A 16,773-nucleotide genomic window follows, 5' to 3' on the forward strand; every position below is an offset into this window, starting at 1 on the left:
TTTTTTTAAAAGATGGGCTGGGGAACTACAGAGGGCCTGGTGCCTTTATCTTTCACGTGGACACAGAAGTGGGTGGCACCTACCTATCATGAAATATGAAGAGAAGTTAAAAGTGCCCTCCCAAGAAATACTGAACTCTACTGCGGTACTTCCATAGTGTCCACATGGCCGTGAGCAGATGCAGTATTTGGAGAGAGAAGGGTGAGGAGGCAGCTGGAAGGGAAACATTAGCTTCATGAACTTTAGCTTTATTTTTTTCTTACGGAAAACAGGCCAAACTGTGTTCTAGTCAGTCTGAGAAATAAATGGCATTGACAAAAATCACCATCGTGAACTTAAAATGTGTATTCATTTCAATATACCCCTGCGAATATGATCAAACTTGCAGCTCTTTCAGGGGAGTAGGAACAGGGCATGCGTGAGAGAGGAATTCTAACTGTTAAAAGCACAAACACATCACAGAAGGGTTACCTGTTGTCTTTACGCCAAAGCACGTCTTGATGGGTAGGCCTACGAGTTCAAATGAGGAAACTAACAAAATGACAGAGAAGGAAGAAAGGTTCAGGTCCTCAGAGGGAAGAGGACACTTAGATCCTGCTGCCTCTGACTCAAAGTCATGGAAGGATATAATTAAGAACTGTCAGTTAACGACAGCATAGCAGGACTAGGATCAGAATTGGAGACACCGCACCAAAGGTAAAAGTATTAGAAATTTTCACCTGGATATAAAGGAAAAGCAGACAAAGTGCAGATCTCCCACAGATAACAGGACTTCCAGTGAAGTACATCCAGACTCCAACATTAAAAAAAAAAATGGTTTTCAATTTCAGATGTAAAGGCCACATTTTAACCTCAACAAAACCAAAAGGTGACATTTGAAAACCAACAGATAGCGTTCTGGCCTTCGGATGGCAGAGAGCCAGGTGTGCTGGCCAGAAGGACAGGATTCAAAGTCAGTTTAAAGCAGCAAGAGTAATGGCAGACATTCCGCCTCCCGCCAAGTTGTCGGGAACAAACCCCTTTGACTTCTTTGTGGATCTGGCTTCAGAAGCAAAACTCTCAGGAAAAAAAGAAAAAGGAAAGAAGGAAATCAAGGTGGAGGAACATGCACATAGACTGTGCAAAATACTGGGACCTGTCAGACTGCTCATCACAACAGGAAGGCAACCAGGCACTCCAGTGTTTCCCGCCTCATGAAACACTATCATTTCAGTTCTCGGAGGTAAATAACGCTAAATCTAGGAGGCACAAAACTCTGCCGAAAGAGACAAAGCTAAGATTTTGTTTTTCCTGGAGGGCCATAGTTTCATTTCCTATTTTAGCAGCACAAATTTTTGTTGTGTTTTGTTTTTGAGACAGGGTTTCTCTGGAATTAGCTGTTATAGACCAGGCTGGCCTCGAACTCACAGAGATCTGCCTGCCTCTGCCTCTTGAGTGCTGGGATTAAAGGCTTGCGCCACCACGACCCGGCTGTATCACTGTTTCTAATGTTATATATAAGTCTTAGAAAATTTGAATTTGATTTTTTTTTTCTGATTACAGCGGCTCTATGCTGCAAGTCGCCAATCTGCCATATTCAAAGAATGAGCCAGAAACTGCCTCAGGAATCCACCAATGAGCATTAAGCTCTGCTCTCATGTTCTCTTGCAGCTTTCTAACTTAAGGTCATTGCTTCATGAATTAGCATATACTTACATAACTTTCCCTATTAGAAAAGCAAAACCCCTCAGAGACATGATGACGAGCCTGCCTGGAACTCCCTGTGTGGTGGTGTAATGTGAACATTCCTCTGTTGATCACCTCTTACTTTACCATTGCTAACAAGGTTGCAATTACTATCTTTTGTGAGTAAACCACTGCTTAAACAGAGAAGGGATTTTTCTAAACAGTAGCTACAAAATAGCAAGACTTTCTCAGCCTCTACTATAAATTCTGCACACTTGTTCCACATTGCTTCACCAGAGGTGAAATTCTGTTACCTTTTTATCATCTTGTCAAATTTAATAATATCCTAAGAGCCTGTATAAGTTAGTTTTAGGTTACCTTGACACAAGCTAGAGTCATTTGGGAAGATGAATCTCAGTAGAGGGAACACCCTCACTAGATGGGGCCTGTGGGGCAGCCTGCGGTTAATTTTCGTGATTGATGATGGATAGCTGACACTGGAGGACCCAGTTTACTGTGGCCTGTGCCACGCCTGGCCAGGTGGTCCTGGGTGCTATAAGAAAGCAAGCCATGATAAGCAAGGCAATAAGCAGCACCCTTCCATGGCCTCTCCTCCAGGTCCTGCCCCCAGGTTCCTGCTTTGACTTTCATTTATTTATTTATTTATTTATTTATTTATTTATTTATTTATTTATGTATGTATGTATACGAATTTCTGTCTGCATGTATGCCTGCAGACCAGAAGAGGGCACCAGACCTCATTACAGATGGTTGTGAGCCCCCATGTGGTTGCTGGGAATTGAACTCAGGACCTTTGGAAGAGCAGGCAATGCTCTTAACCTCTGAGCCATCTCTCCAGCCCCCCTGCTTTGACTTTCTGTTCGGACTTCCCTGGATGCTGGAGTGCAACCTACAAGATAAAATAGACCCTTTGCTCCTCAAGCTGCTAAGAGTCAAATCTTTTCCTTAACACAACGTTTAAATTTTCCGTAAGCATTAACCCTTTTTACTAGAAATGCGTTTTGGAAGGCTGTAAGTACCGCAGCTCCCAAATTACAACTCTCTCCACAATGGCTTTACTCTGAGAGGCTCTGAGACCAGGCTGGACTCAAACTCACAAAGATTCACCTGCCTCTAACTATCAAGCGCTAGAATTGAAAGCATGCACCACTAATGTCAGGCCAATTTTATTTTATTCCTAATCTCAGTTTAGTAAGTAATTAAAGCAAGAAGTTGATTTATGTAGCTTTAACCACCTCTCTGTAAACAACTATTTGCTTCTGCAAAGGTCTCACACCCCATCTAACACATGAAGACAGCAAGGTAGATTCTGACATTTAGAATTTCTCTGAAGTAATGAAGGAAGGCTAGATCTAAGTACTCTCTTTCTCAGAGGAAACAAAACAGACTCCAAATAAGAACTAAAAAGGAAAAAAAATGAAGAATAGGGAGTTTTGATGGCTGATAAATTATTATCTAAGTTATTCTGACATTGTTCTTTATAAATAAAGGGAAATCTTTCAAAATTCATTTATAATTATTTGTGAATTATCTAAGTATAGATTTCCTCTTTCTTTAAAGCTATTTTCTTTTCTTATGTACGAATATAAATTATACATTAGATATATGAATTATCTACCACATGTAGATCATAAATATGAATATTCAGTAGGCTAATATGTAATGTGAATTTTTAGTTAAACCGTATATTTTGAGAGAACTATAAATGCATCTCAGCAGCTGTAAGCAATAACACAGATCCCATGGACCTCTTGCCCAGCTGTTCAGTGGAAACACAAAGATGAAAGTGAGAAAGACACGCCTGAGGCAGACGTGCACAGAGTCAGGTGTGGACAATCCCATCAGCACAACCATTGCTCGGCTGCTTATTTATAGTCAGAGCCACTTCCGTCCCCCACCACCCATTACCTCACCTAGCAACTACCGTGTTTGCTATTTCCCTGCTTTGCTATTGCAGACATGTTCTATAAATAAGACTCCTGCATTAGGTAAGTTTTGGGGACCAAGCTTTCCTACTTTCTCACTGAGTACAATTCTCTTTGTAGAGATCGATTAATTCTGGCTGCTGCATATACCAATAGTCTGTCCCTTTTTATTGCTAAATACTATTCCATGCCATGGATATATCATCAAGTTTTTGGACATTCATTCAGTGGAGAACATTTGGGTTCTTTCCACTTTTTGGCTACTGCAAATGAAAATTTATTATGATTATGCTCATTAGTCACTGTGTTTTATGTAAACTCATTTTCTGTTTCTCTGGGATATTGACTAGGAAGATCATTAATGAGTTAGTTATGGGGTCATAATTGCATGTAGGGCAGTTTATAAAATTTCCAAAATATTTCCTAGAATGGCCATTGCATTTTAAATTCCCATAACAATGCCTGAGTGAATCAGTGTCCCAGAACTTTGGCAAGGATTTTGTTTTGTCAATAATCTTTTTTATTTTAGCCGTTTGAATGGACTTATAATGAAACATCATTATAACTTTAATTTCCATTTCCCTAAAAGCTAATAATTTTGAACAACATTCTAATGAACTTTTTGCCATCTATAAATACCCCTCTGATGAATTATTAAATTATATCACATAATTTCATTACATTTATTTATTGAGGGGGATGTGGAGGCAACTCCCAAGTAGAGGTAAGGACAATCAGCTCTCTCTTTCCATCGCTTGTCCTCAGGACCACACTCTGATCTTCTGGCTTAGGGACAAGTACCCTGACCTATTGATTTCACCAATCCCATCACAAACATGCACTCACACACATGACAGAAAAAGTAGAAAGGAAGCTATGAAGGGTTGGGGCAGAACCCTTCAGGGATTGGGGGAAGGAGGGCTATAGAATATATATGTATGTGTGTGTATATATATACACACATACACATACACACATACACACACATATGACCTGAAGCAGAAGATCATCTGAGTGATGGACGGTCACCAGCAAGAGAGGGACAGATTAATGGGAGAGGACAACAGAAAAGGATGAATAAAAGCAAGTAATAATTTCATATAGACATAAAAATGCTATAATAAAACCCATTTCTTTTCATTATAATTTGTTTTTTTAAAAGACTTTGTATTTCAACCATCCAACTTCTCATTGCACCCTTTAGTGACAGGTATTCAGTAGTCACGGGGCTTTATGGTAATGGGAATAGAATACAACCAAATGCTGGTTTTCACCAAAAGAAGGTATGAGCATGTAAGTCAGAAAGGAGTTATCAGCAGATGAATAAATGTGTTATGCTGATAAAAGATTTATTAATGATGTGGGTAAACAGAATCTGCCACAAGAAGATCCCAGAGCATCTAATAATTATATCCAAAGCATCTTTTATAGATTACTGCTATTTGTTATTTTTGTTTTATAGAGAAAAAACAGACTTGAGGGCTTATCTATTTGCATAGAATAAATATTTTTAAAGTAGGTGGTCCCTTTTTGCAGTTTAAGTAGAAAAGCTGCCCTGGCCTATTCAAGAGAAGACAATTCAGAACTCTGAAAGCCTCACAAAGTCAACTGGACAGTCGTCAACACTGTGAAATGCATCGCTGCTCTCATAAAAATGCGTAGCCTGCTTGATGAGCTTTTCTGTCAACAAAGGAAAGAAAATGTAAATTGTAAATGTCCAAACTGTCTTGCTTCAGAATGTAGACAGAGAAGAGTCGTACTGCGTTATCTTTCCTCTGCTAAACTCCATCACCTTGTTGCTGCCATGATGCCAGGCTTGTGACAAAGGTTCTCCTGTGTTCCAAGTACTTACTGTCTATAATCTTAAACCTTCTAGAACTATATCTGAAGACATCTAACAGTGGTTACCATGGAGAAGCAATCTTAGAGTTAATAGGTCTGTTGCACTCAATAGTCTAATCTGGCAGTGAATACAGATTAGATTTGTATATGTGCATATACAAATAGACACATACAAGAATACAGAAATATTTTTGCACATTAATATATGTTTAGATTATCTATTTCATTAAATATGTATACACAAATGACTAACCTAATTTTCACAAAATGATTTGGTATTACTTGTGAATCTTCTCAACACTTAATTCTTATGACTGGAATATATCTCTCCTGATAATATAAATCCTATAAGATCTATTTCTATGCCCATATTGTTTCAGAACAGCTGGTCAGTGTTCCCCGTCTAGCAACTTCATGTTTGACTCTCATGAAAGACCCTCAAGTCCACTTTTCCTCAGGCACAATGACATCAAATCCCATTTCTCAGGCAGACTGGAATCATTCTGAAAACTCCTCTGAGACCCCTCCCCACTCACCTAAACAGGTCCTTTTGTTTCCACTCACAATCTACCACCCACGCAAGTGATCTCTGATCTTAGCTATGGGACAAGCGACACACTGACACATCTTCAACCTCAAATAGGGATGACTTCCATTCTGAAATCATTCACAGCCTCCCTAAATCGGTGGCACAAAGTTGGGGAAATAAATCTCAAGTCATCTCAGGTAATGTTAACTGAAAATTAAAATGATCTTAGTTGAAGTTGGAGAGAAGGCTTGGCAGCTTAGAGCCTACCTGCTCTTCTAGAACAACTGGATTGAGTCTCAGCACCTACGTAGTGGCTCACAACCATCTCCAAAACCACAGAATCTGATACCCTCTCCTGGCCATAAGGCATAACTGTGGTGTACAAACATATATGCAAGCAAAACTCCCACACATATAAAAAAACATTAAAACCATAATTGATTGATATATTATATATTCACATAGTATCCTTCCCCCATCTCACTCTAGGACCATGACATCTTAAAACGGTTTACATTAAGTCCGTTTTTCTCTTCTATGTGGCTGTCATTACTCATCTCATCTCATGGATTGTTAGGCTGTATCACAGGAAAACCATCTGCTATCTCTTTCCTCGAGGTACTTATTTTCAGCCTTTTCTGGAACAGGAAACTGAATAAAAGTAATGAACGGGCTTGCAGTCCTGAGTGGAAAACACTGACGGGATCTATTTATTGATTACATTTGCTGATCTAAACCTGAGGACTGTGGCGCTTATATCGTGAGCAATTCCTGTGATGGGAAAATGAGGAAGCCATTCTCCAGAAGAGCATCCAAGAGAGCAGGAAAGCCGAGAGAAGGGCAAGCAATACCCTTCACCCACGTAATGTCTCCGTAGAGTCTCCATGAGATAGAAAATCACCTGAAGCTGGGATTACTATCACACCCAGTCCTCTCCAGGAAAGGAACAGTCCAAGTCTAAAGTAAGGGCTCTCCCGACCTCAGACCTGTGGTCAGAAGGCCTGTATCCAAATCCTTGCTGCCGAGGATGCCTGCTTCCAGCAGATGTGTGTGCCCCATCAGCACCACTCCCACAAAATGCATCCAAGGCTTTGCTTTAGAAAGTGGTTTCAGTTAGGGCAGACTACACAAAATCCATTCAAAAAAAGGCCAGTGACATTCTAGCTGCAACTGGGTTTCCTCCTTTTAGCAAGCTTGACCATCTAACTTTTCAACAGTAGCTGCCAATTACTGTTCCTGTTTTCCAGAAACTTTAAATAATCTTACATTATTTTGAAAATTTGCTTATTTTTCTCCAAAATTGAACTTAATCATGCAAAGAATTAACCATTTTTCATATATTACATTAAAGCAATTATGTAAAATTACCACAGCAATTAAGAAAGAAGGAATCAGGCTAACACATTAACACTAATTGTCTCTACAAAATACACAATAAATGGTCACTTGCTTTCATTAAATAGCCTATATATTCCATATTTTTAATAATGAAAATATGTTTTTCTATGAGGAGAAAAAACATAATCTTCGACACTATTATTTTTGCTAGGCACCATGAGATTAGAAATTAAGTTTGAAAAAGCTGTTATATTAACTCAAGATATGAAAAACAGGTAGAGGGATACATTTTTGTTTTCTTCTTTTTTTTTTTGGATTTTTGAGACAGGGTTTCTCCATAGCTTTTTTTTGGTTCCTGTCCTGGAACTAGCTCTTGTAGACCAGGCTGGCCTCGAACTCACAGAGATCTGCCTGCCTCTGCCTCCCGAGTGCTGGGATTAAAGGTGTGCACCACCACCGCCCGGCTACATTTTTGTTTTCTTTATCGAGGAATGTACTATGATATTACAGCCACCTTGTAGTTTGTCTAATCCCTTACCAGTTTTTACTCTTTTCCTAAGCAAAAATATAAACACTATTTACAAACAAAGCAACTTTATGTAGTTTCTTACTTCCGATTAATTGACTATACTTCTTGGTATATATGAACAATTTGCGCTGAACTATAATATGTGCATAGTGTATTCATTTTCTCCTTAATATCAATAAATAGTTCAATTTTACCACTTCACTAATTCAAGAAAAATGAAGAGTTAAGTAGTACAGTGCCATGACGAAAATACCTTTTATACAATGTGGATGCCATAGGTGGTACCTTTATAATCCTAGCCACTTAAAGAGCTCAGCTAAGAGCATTCCTTGACCCCTGGGATTTTGAAGCCAGCCCAGCAAACTTAAGAAATGAGGGAGAATGAAAGGAAGTAGGGAGTTAGGCAGAGAGGGGGCAAAGAGAAAGCATATGAAAGGAAAAAGAGGAAAAAATGATTCCTATATTTATTCTAATACATTTAATTTACAAAATGAGTGCATTTCCCAGGCTTTCCCCCCTGGTTTTTCTGCTGCTTGGAACAAGTATGCATGCTGCTGTTACAGAATGTTTTCTGCAGCGTGTTCCTACATCTACATTTACCTAGTCAAAACCCACCATTGTCATTGTAGCAGAACACATGCATGCCAAATATTCTCTTATAATGAATTATAGACATTTTATTTTGATGGACAAATAGAATTCTTAGCAGGAGTTTATTAACCAAATGTGTCAATAGCAAAAGCAATGAAAACAGAAGCTAAAATTAGGCAGTGAGCATTTTCTTCCAATAATAGCTTCCCACAGCACAACATCCTCTGTATCTAAATATATTTTATAAACAGGATCTTATCTCTCTACACATCAGTTTATATTATGTTCTTTTACTATTAATATACTGAACTTTTATCCCCACAGCCACCCTTTTGAGATATCAGGATGAAAATTAAAAGCTAATTACTCAAAAGTCTTCTGTTTAGAAATCATAATTTCAGAGCATGAAATATTCATTCCTGACTTGACACATACTTGAACCTAGTCAAAATCATATCATGCTGTATGACTTTATATCCACTGGCAGGAAATTCAGTAGCTGACAATACATTCTAGAACACTGTTTTTGATTTATTTAACTAATTTAGATCACCAAAAAAACTCCATATCCCCCAAGCAGTGGATTATTAAATTGTAAAGCAACTTTGCAATTCCCTAGTTACTCTGAAGTGACATCACAAACCCCGTGCCTTCTTTATGTTCCAGTTCCTCTCTTATATTAATCCACACTATGCTTTGAGCTCTTATTTCTCCTTTCCATTTTCTACAATGAAAAAGTAAGAAAAATACATGAATTGCCATATTCCAAAGGCATACAAGACTGATGAAGGCTGTAGTCAGTCTGTGTAGTCCATAAGCAGCTAAAATGATCTAAATGCTAAGCCATCAACCACAAAATTATAGAATAAATATGTGGCTATTCCCGTATGTTCTGACTTTGCATATGAACTCAGAGTTGTGTTCTTCCTATTTATACATGTGTCCTTACATTTTTCAGATAACTACTCAAATATCATTCTGGCAGAAACTGAAGATGGAAATCAGGAAATGGTCACAACACATGGAGGAGGAGAAAAGACACATGCACCAAGGTACCTTGTGGGGTCAGTGACTGAAAGTAATGTAGGAAGAAAGGAGTCCTGGCTCTGGGTCAGCTGCCTGGCCATATGTACCTTCCTTCTGGCATGAGCTTTGCTTATCATGGATTAAACAGCCATGGGCTCTTTGTTAGAGCAATAGAAGACCTTTTTCTTTCACCTTTTTTTACCTAAAAACTTTACATGGTGTCTGGAGTTGCAGTTTCCATTATATATTACTACCTCCAGGGTCCAAAGAATATTAAAGCACTGGAGTGTATTTTACATAAGATTTCAAAATATTAATCACTAGTGTCAAACACAATATCCTTAAAACTCACAAGAAAGCATTCCCAATGTCTCAAAGGATCAGAAACCAGGACTGAAGAGACAGCAGTACGACTGTTGACTGTTCTTGCCAAGATCTGTTCCCAGCACCCATTGGGCAGTTTAAGCCTGATACTGCAGCTCCAGGGCAATACAGTTTCTGTGTTATTATTTCCGGGGTTAAGCTAGCCATGAGGGAGCCTGGCGGGACGAAAAGCAGGCCTGCTCGCCTCATCACTACACATGGCCACCAGCACAAATAGGTGCAAACCCACACACAGATTTTTACACATGCATGTAACTAAAAATGATTTTTAAAATGCCATAAAAAGAAACAGAAACCAAGAAGACATATTATTACCCTGTCAAATTTTATCAGATGCTAAAAGAAAGATAGGCAAGAGGTCTATTCATTTTCAAAACCGTAGCAATAGCCACCAAAATATTTTTTTAATTTAGATACATTTTAATTAAAATATAATTATTTCACTTTCCCACTTCTCTTTCCTTCCTCCGGCTGCCCACATATCTCCCACTTCAACACCTCCAAGCCCACTTAGCCTCAAATCGATAGCCTTTTTTTACTTCATTGTTGTTATATATGTATACATATACTCATGTTTATATATATATATACACACACACACACACACACATACACACACAAACTGCTGAGACCCTTTTCATTGTTAGTGTGTATATATAATTTCAAGCATGCCCACATTGTATTAGAGAACAAATCATCAGATTCATCATTAGGAGAGACTAGTTCTTCCTTTCCAACAGTCATTGGTTGCCTGTTATTCTTTGTCTAGGAGTAGGACCTCAGGAGACTCTTCCCATTTCTATGTTAGCATGTCTCTTGACATTATCATTGTTCAAGTCTTGTTTACACAGTCATATGGAAGAAAGAAAGTCTCACAGCAGAGGGAATCACACCTGGTAGTAGAAACCCACTCAACCACCCAGGGTTAGTAAGGCCTTGGACCTTAGAAGAAAATTTACTACCAACACTCTGTAGACTAACATATTTCCTCAACTATATTCTAAATCTTACTCTTATACCCACATATAAGTGTAACTACAACCCCTCCTCACCTAAGAAAACCCTAATCTCTATAGCAATTACAGAGATTATAACGGGACACAAAAATCAAGATTAATGGATTCTGGGGACCCTAATCACAGTCAATCTATATATAGCATAGCTCCTGCATCCATGACTTAAGGAACATCAAGAAAGAGGGAGCAAAAAGATTGTAAGAGCCACCAAACTTTTTGTAACTAAGTGCTACATACAGAGACCACCGTGTACGCCCATCAAGAAGCTGTGAGCTAACAAAGATGTGCAGACAAATTAAATGCACCTGCATATTTATCCTAAGGGCCAAACAGAAGCACTAAATAATTACAGATTCAAAAAATGCAAAATTCTATTGAGCTTACTTTGTCAAAGTTTGTAAGCATGTGAATAAATTAACAGTCTTTCCTTGCAAAGACTAGGATTCGTTTATAACACAGAATTGATAGGAACTAAACATAGCAGTTACTGTAAATGGCAACAGTCTGAGGATCCTCACAGTGAATGGAACAGCAGGATGTAAGGATGCTCTGTTACATGGCAACCCTCTCCCATACATCCCATTGCACAAAGAAAAAACTGTACATGTGAGTTCCCAATCAAGAATGTTGGGTTATTTTACTTGTTCTGTAGATAACGCTTCCTCCAAATAAACCGATTGTCTATATCTGTCAAACCACTACATGCATAATCCTCAATTATTTTTCAATATTCAGAGCCTGAAATAGAAATTTTTAAGTGTTTATTAGTTTATTAGTTACATGAATAAATGAATGAATGCTCTAAATTGTTATATGGTTGAGAGACTCTACTCCTCATTCCCCATCATTCCATCAGCATAAACTGTGCAGGACACACTAGGTGAGTTCAAAATAGATAAGTATGTATGTTCCAATCAGTTGACTTATATTTCAATGCACACATTTTCAAAGGGACTATTATTTATCCTGTCAAGTAAAAATTCTTCTTTCAATCACTTAAGTCTTTTGTGTAATTGGGCAATTAGGATGTGCTTGCCATAGTCAAATAATAAACAGGAGGCTCTGAGGATGATTGAGAGACCTTATAATGACAATAATAAAAGATGAACTGCACATAACCAAAACGATTTCGTCCCAGGCGATTAGTTAAATATTTGGTATTTATAACTTTTGCATAACTTTGTAGCTCAGGTTAAATATTAAAGTCTCCCTCAATAGCTAATTTATAACTGTCTGTTTGACAAAAGAGCAAGACTTTTAACACCGATCACCCATATGCGCTGGCTGCTTTTAAAATCACCAGAGAAATTCTGTGAGAATAATAATCTTAAGCACAATTATTCACTTGAAGAAAAAAGGATCAAAGAGAGTAACAACTGTAAGCTAAGATCTCACAATAGATATATACTTTCAACAACTGCATTCTTTCAGGACCCTTTGCACATCACTTGTTCTATACATTGTACTAGAAGACCCTGTGGCTCCTATCACACGTGACACCTACCATATGCTTAAAGGGGTGGAATCCCTGTCCATCAATTTGAAACAATGGCTAGGGGCCTAAAAGATGTCACAGCAGCAGAAAGTGCCGGTCATAAAAGATGGACGATGTGCATCAGATCCCTAGAACTCACATGAAAATCTGGATGCTGTGGTACAGATGTGATTTCATGGGAAGAGAAGATAATAGCAGTGACAAGCAAAAGAGAGCTCCTGCCTCAAAAACAATGTGACAGGAGAGAGACTACTCCTGAAAGACTATTCTCTGACTTCCATATGCAAATTTTGGCACATAATTACCTGCATTTACATCAACATTCATACACACAAATGTGTGCGTACACATACCTCCACAAATTAATTAATAAGTTTAAACAATATCTAACACATAACAGATACCTAATAAACATTTATAGTATATACATAACATTAAAATCTTAAAATGTTCTATTTTATTTTTTAAAAAACTGAAATATAATTACATCATCTTTTGCATTCTCTGTCCTCCCTCCATCCCTCTTATATATCCATCTCCTTGCTCCTTTTCAAAATCACAGTCCCTATTTTCTTTTTCTCTCTCTCTCTGGGACACACACTCACACACCCTGATGAGTCTGTTTAGTGTTGATGGTTGGCATTGAGTAACCAATTAGGGGGCTTATCCCTGGAAAAGACTTTTTCTCCTGTTCTCAGCATTCCTTATTTGCCTGCAGTTCTTCATCTATAGGTGGGGCCCTGGGAGACAGTCCCCTCTGTGTTAAATTAGTCTACTGGTCCTTTGGTTGATGTTGTAGTTCTTTAGGTTTTGGTCAGACAACTACATAGCTGATCTCTACATATATTTCCTTGGTTCTAATTTTGAATAACCTGGGAACCAGTTGGTAATCTGCATAAAAAGACTGAATTACATGAAATGAGGATGACCCACCGCTACACACCAAGGCTTCAGAAAACCCCATTAGATTAAATACACACGAGATGAGCAGGACTTTGCAGGCTCAAAAGACTTTGCTAGCCATCCAGGTCTCCTTCCTCTCTGAGTTCAAGGATTTTTAAAATTCGGGATAAAATGAAACAGTTTAAGCTATTGTCTAAAACACAACAGTTCAGCCTCTCCATACAATACTGTCACTGTAGCTGACCAGGTTAGACTGATGGTCCACTATTATCCGTGTGTGCTAGTCATCGTGTTTGTTTGACAATCCTCTTACCTTGACTAAGACTGGAATCTGTAACTTGTCATTAGCAGCAGAACACAATAAAGATGACTGACTATCAAATTCATGATTATGTTCATAAGACTGCAATGCCTCTCTTGGTTACAGACTGGTCATGGGGGAGAAGTACCACACATGAGGGTCTACTTACAAGCAGGAAGTGGCCTTAACAATAGGTACCATCAAATGGAGGTGCTTAATACAAGAGGCCTCCAGAAGATAAATTGAGACCTTGAGTGCACACTTTCATTCACAGATGTGTATGCTGTAATAACCTTCCATAAACCCCAGGTCTAACTGTGCTACCAGGTGTAGCGATTTCCTACAATGCCTGCCGCCTATGCTAAGCCTTCTCAAACTTACTTGTGAGTATGTATTAATTATTTCATTATCACAAGCTATGGTAGGTTATATCACCTATGAATTTTAATTAAATTAATTAAAAAATAAGTTAAAATTGAGAGAATTTAACTGATATACATATAATTTAAATACCAATAACAATCCCCTAAAGGAAATATAAAAGGATGTCCACTTGTAATAAAAGAAGGGCATTCTTGAAGAATTGGTCAGAAACATTAGAAAATGTGAATGAAGTCCTTGATGCTTCTGCCCATGATTATTGTCAGTAACGCAACAATGCAGCTTGCATGTAACTGATGAACTCCTTGGCATTTGTAATGTAAGCACCTCAGGCAGGGGTGCATTTGGGTATGCCCTCCTCTGAAAAGCTGGGCATCTCTGAGAACGTCTCAACACACTAAAGTGAAGTATAATCAACGCTGATGAGTATCTTTCAGGACAGCTCAGAGCATGCTCAGCTTGTGGAAACAGCACTTTGGGTTTTCAGCTAAGAAGAAATTAAATCTCGGCTCAGGCAATTATGAACAGGTTGTTCACTTACACGCAAATCGAGAGGATCACTCAGGCATTTTATGAGAAGCAAGGTAATTCCTTGCTGAGAAAGATTTTCAAGTATATTGACAGGGCATCTGGCATTCCTTCCCTTTATCAATCACTGTGGCAATAAAATTCCTATTCATATGTAAAATATTCATATCCTCAGATGGAGATTGTCCTTGTTAAGAGCCACAGCTCTAATTGATAGCATTTATTACACAACAAAAAAATCCATTAAAAAGCATAAGTTACAAAACAAGGCACCAGTATGAGGCATACGTTTCTAGAATGGCATAGATAGAGCAGTAAAACTTTCTAACAAGCCTAATATTTCGGGCACAATTACAATACTCATAGTAGTAGTGTTTTTATATCTTAGCAGAGCAGTCAGAATACTGTGTGTACTCATCACAGTACCTATAATATGAAGCATAAGATACTAGTAATATACTTCTAATATCAATGATATCGTACATTATACACACACACACACACACACACACACACACATATATGCATCTCTAATCAATCACTAAAAGTGCTTGGATTATTTCCTACATTTACTCCAACAAATCTTAAAATGTTTCCTATCTTAGTCACTTTATTTGTATTTGCATGTAAAAATTCAAATATATATATATATACATATATATATATATAATAGTACTATGGATATTGTTTCTATGCTATAGATACATAGAGTCATAAGACTAAGAGAATCAGTATAGTGCTCTATTTTATACAGAATATTACAAACAAATGAAGTGTTGATATATTAAAGCAGATAATTTCTAAGTTATTTCTACCCCTGAGGCATATATAACTGCATTTCTGTACCAGATCAGAAATATGATATAAAATATGTTGTTATAACGCTCAACAATTAGTCAGAAAAAATGCTCTGCTAGTGTCATTAGAGTTTGAGTGGCCTTCCACATAAAAGTCATCAGCTTTCCTCATGACAAGGCCATCAGGCTTTTACAGATGCCTTCTTTTTCCACAATATATATTCCCTAAGTAGATAATTAAAGATAGGAGTGCACATCTTAAGAGTATATTCTTATTTGCTGCTCTTCTCATCAGAAACATTGTTGAAGTTAAAGTTTGTTTCTTTGTGATCTCAATGCTAATTTCAGTCTCTCTCTTCCTTGTATTCCTTTTCTGTCCCTCCAACCTTCCCTTCCATCTGTCCTTCTCTCTCCTCCCTCCCTCTCTTCTTCTCTCTTTTCTCTTTAGACAGTCTCACGCTATAGCCAAAGCTGGTCTGAAACTCACGATGTAACCCGGACTGGCCTCAGCTCACAAACGCAATCCCTCAGCCTCCTGAGTGCTGAGACAAGAGCATGCCGCCAGTCCTGGTATATGGAAAGTCTCTCCAGTCAGCAACAGTCATTCTTTAGTTCAGTCTTGACCTTCCTCAGACCATTTTAAATGCAACAGTAGCAATAATATTTGGGAAAGTAGTGTCAATGCTCAGTTTCAACTGCTTCTCAAACCAGTCACAAAACCATAACTACAGTCTGTACTGCCTATGGGATGTGCTGGGGTAAGGGTGGTGTTGAGAAAGAGGAAGTGGCCAATCAATGGCGAGTCTAGCCTAAAATCCTTCCAGGAGAGTAAGCCCACACATGGCACTGTGGAGAGCCGCGACCCACATTCTGGATGATCCAGGGACCTTGGATAGAACCAAACATGACTGGAGACAAAATAATTTTCAATGTAATGATGCTTAACAATAATCTCCTAAACACATAGATTGGTGCCTAGTTCAGTTGTCACCAGAGAAGCTTCATCTAGCAACTGATGGAAACAGATACAGACCCACAGCCAAACATTTGGCAGAATTTGGGGAATCCTGCAGAAGAGGAGATGAAAGGATTGTAGGAGCCAGAGGGCTCAAGGGCAACACAGGAAAACTTTCAGAATCATCTAACCTGGGCTCACAGGGGCTCGCAGAGACAACTGAACTGACAAGCAGAGAGCCTGAGTGGGATGGACTTAGGTAATCTGCATACATACTACAGTTGTGCAGTTTGGTCCTCTTGTGGAACGTCTAACAGTGGCCATAGGGGCTGTCTACAACTCTCCTACTGGCTCTTAGGGCCCTACTCCTCATACTGGGTCACCAGCCTTAATACATGAGGAAATGCTTTGTTTTACTGCAACTTGATATGGCATATTTTACTTCCATTTACCATGGGAGACCGGACCTGTCCTTAACAGAAATGGAGGAGGAGTAGATTTGGGGATAGGATCAGAGAAGGGATCAGGGAAGAGTCTGGAAGGAGGG

General features: G+C 38.5%; 1 protein-coding gene across 2 annotated transcripts in view; it reads right to left on the reverse strand.

Annotated features, from left to right (window-relative positions):
• The window catches only part of Nrg1 (neuregulin 1), a 987,684-nt gene that overhangs the window by 735,401 nt on the left and 235,510 nt on the right, over positions 1 to 16,773 (reverse strand). The gene's annotated exons all lie outside the window — the stretch shown is intronic.

This window comes from Microtus ochrogaster, linkage group LG7_11, assembly GCF_000317375.1.
Source record: "Microtus ochrogaster isolate Prairie Vole_2 linkage group LG7_11, MicOch1.0, whole genome shotgun sequence".
NCBI classification, from domain to species: domain Eukaryota; kingdom Metazoa; phylum Chordata; class Mammalia; order Rodentia; family Cricetidae; genus Microtus; species Microtus ochrogaster.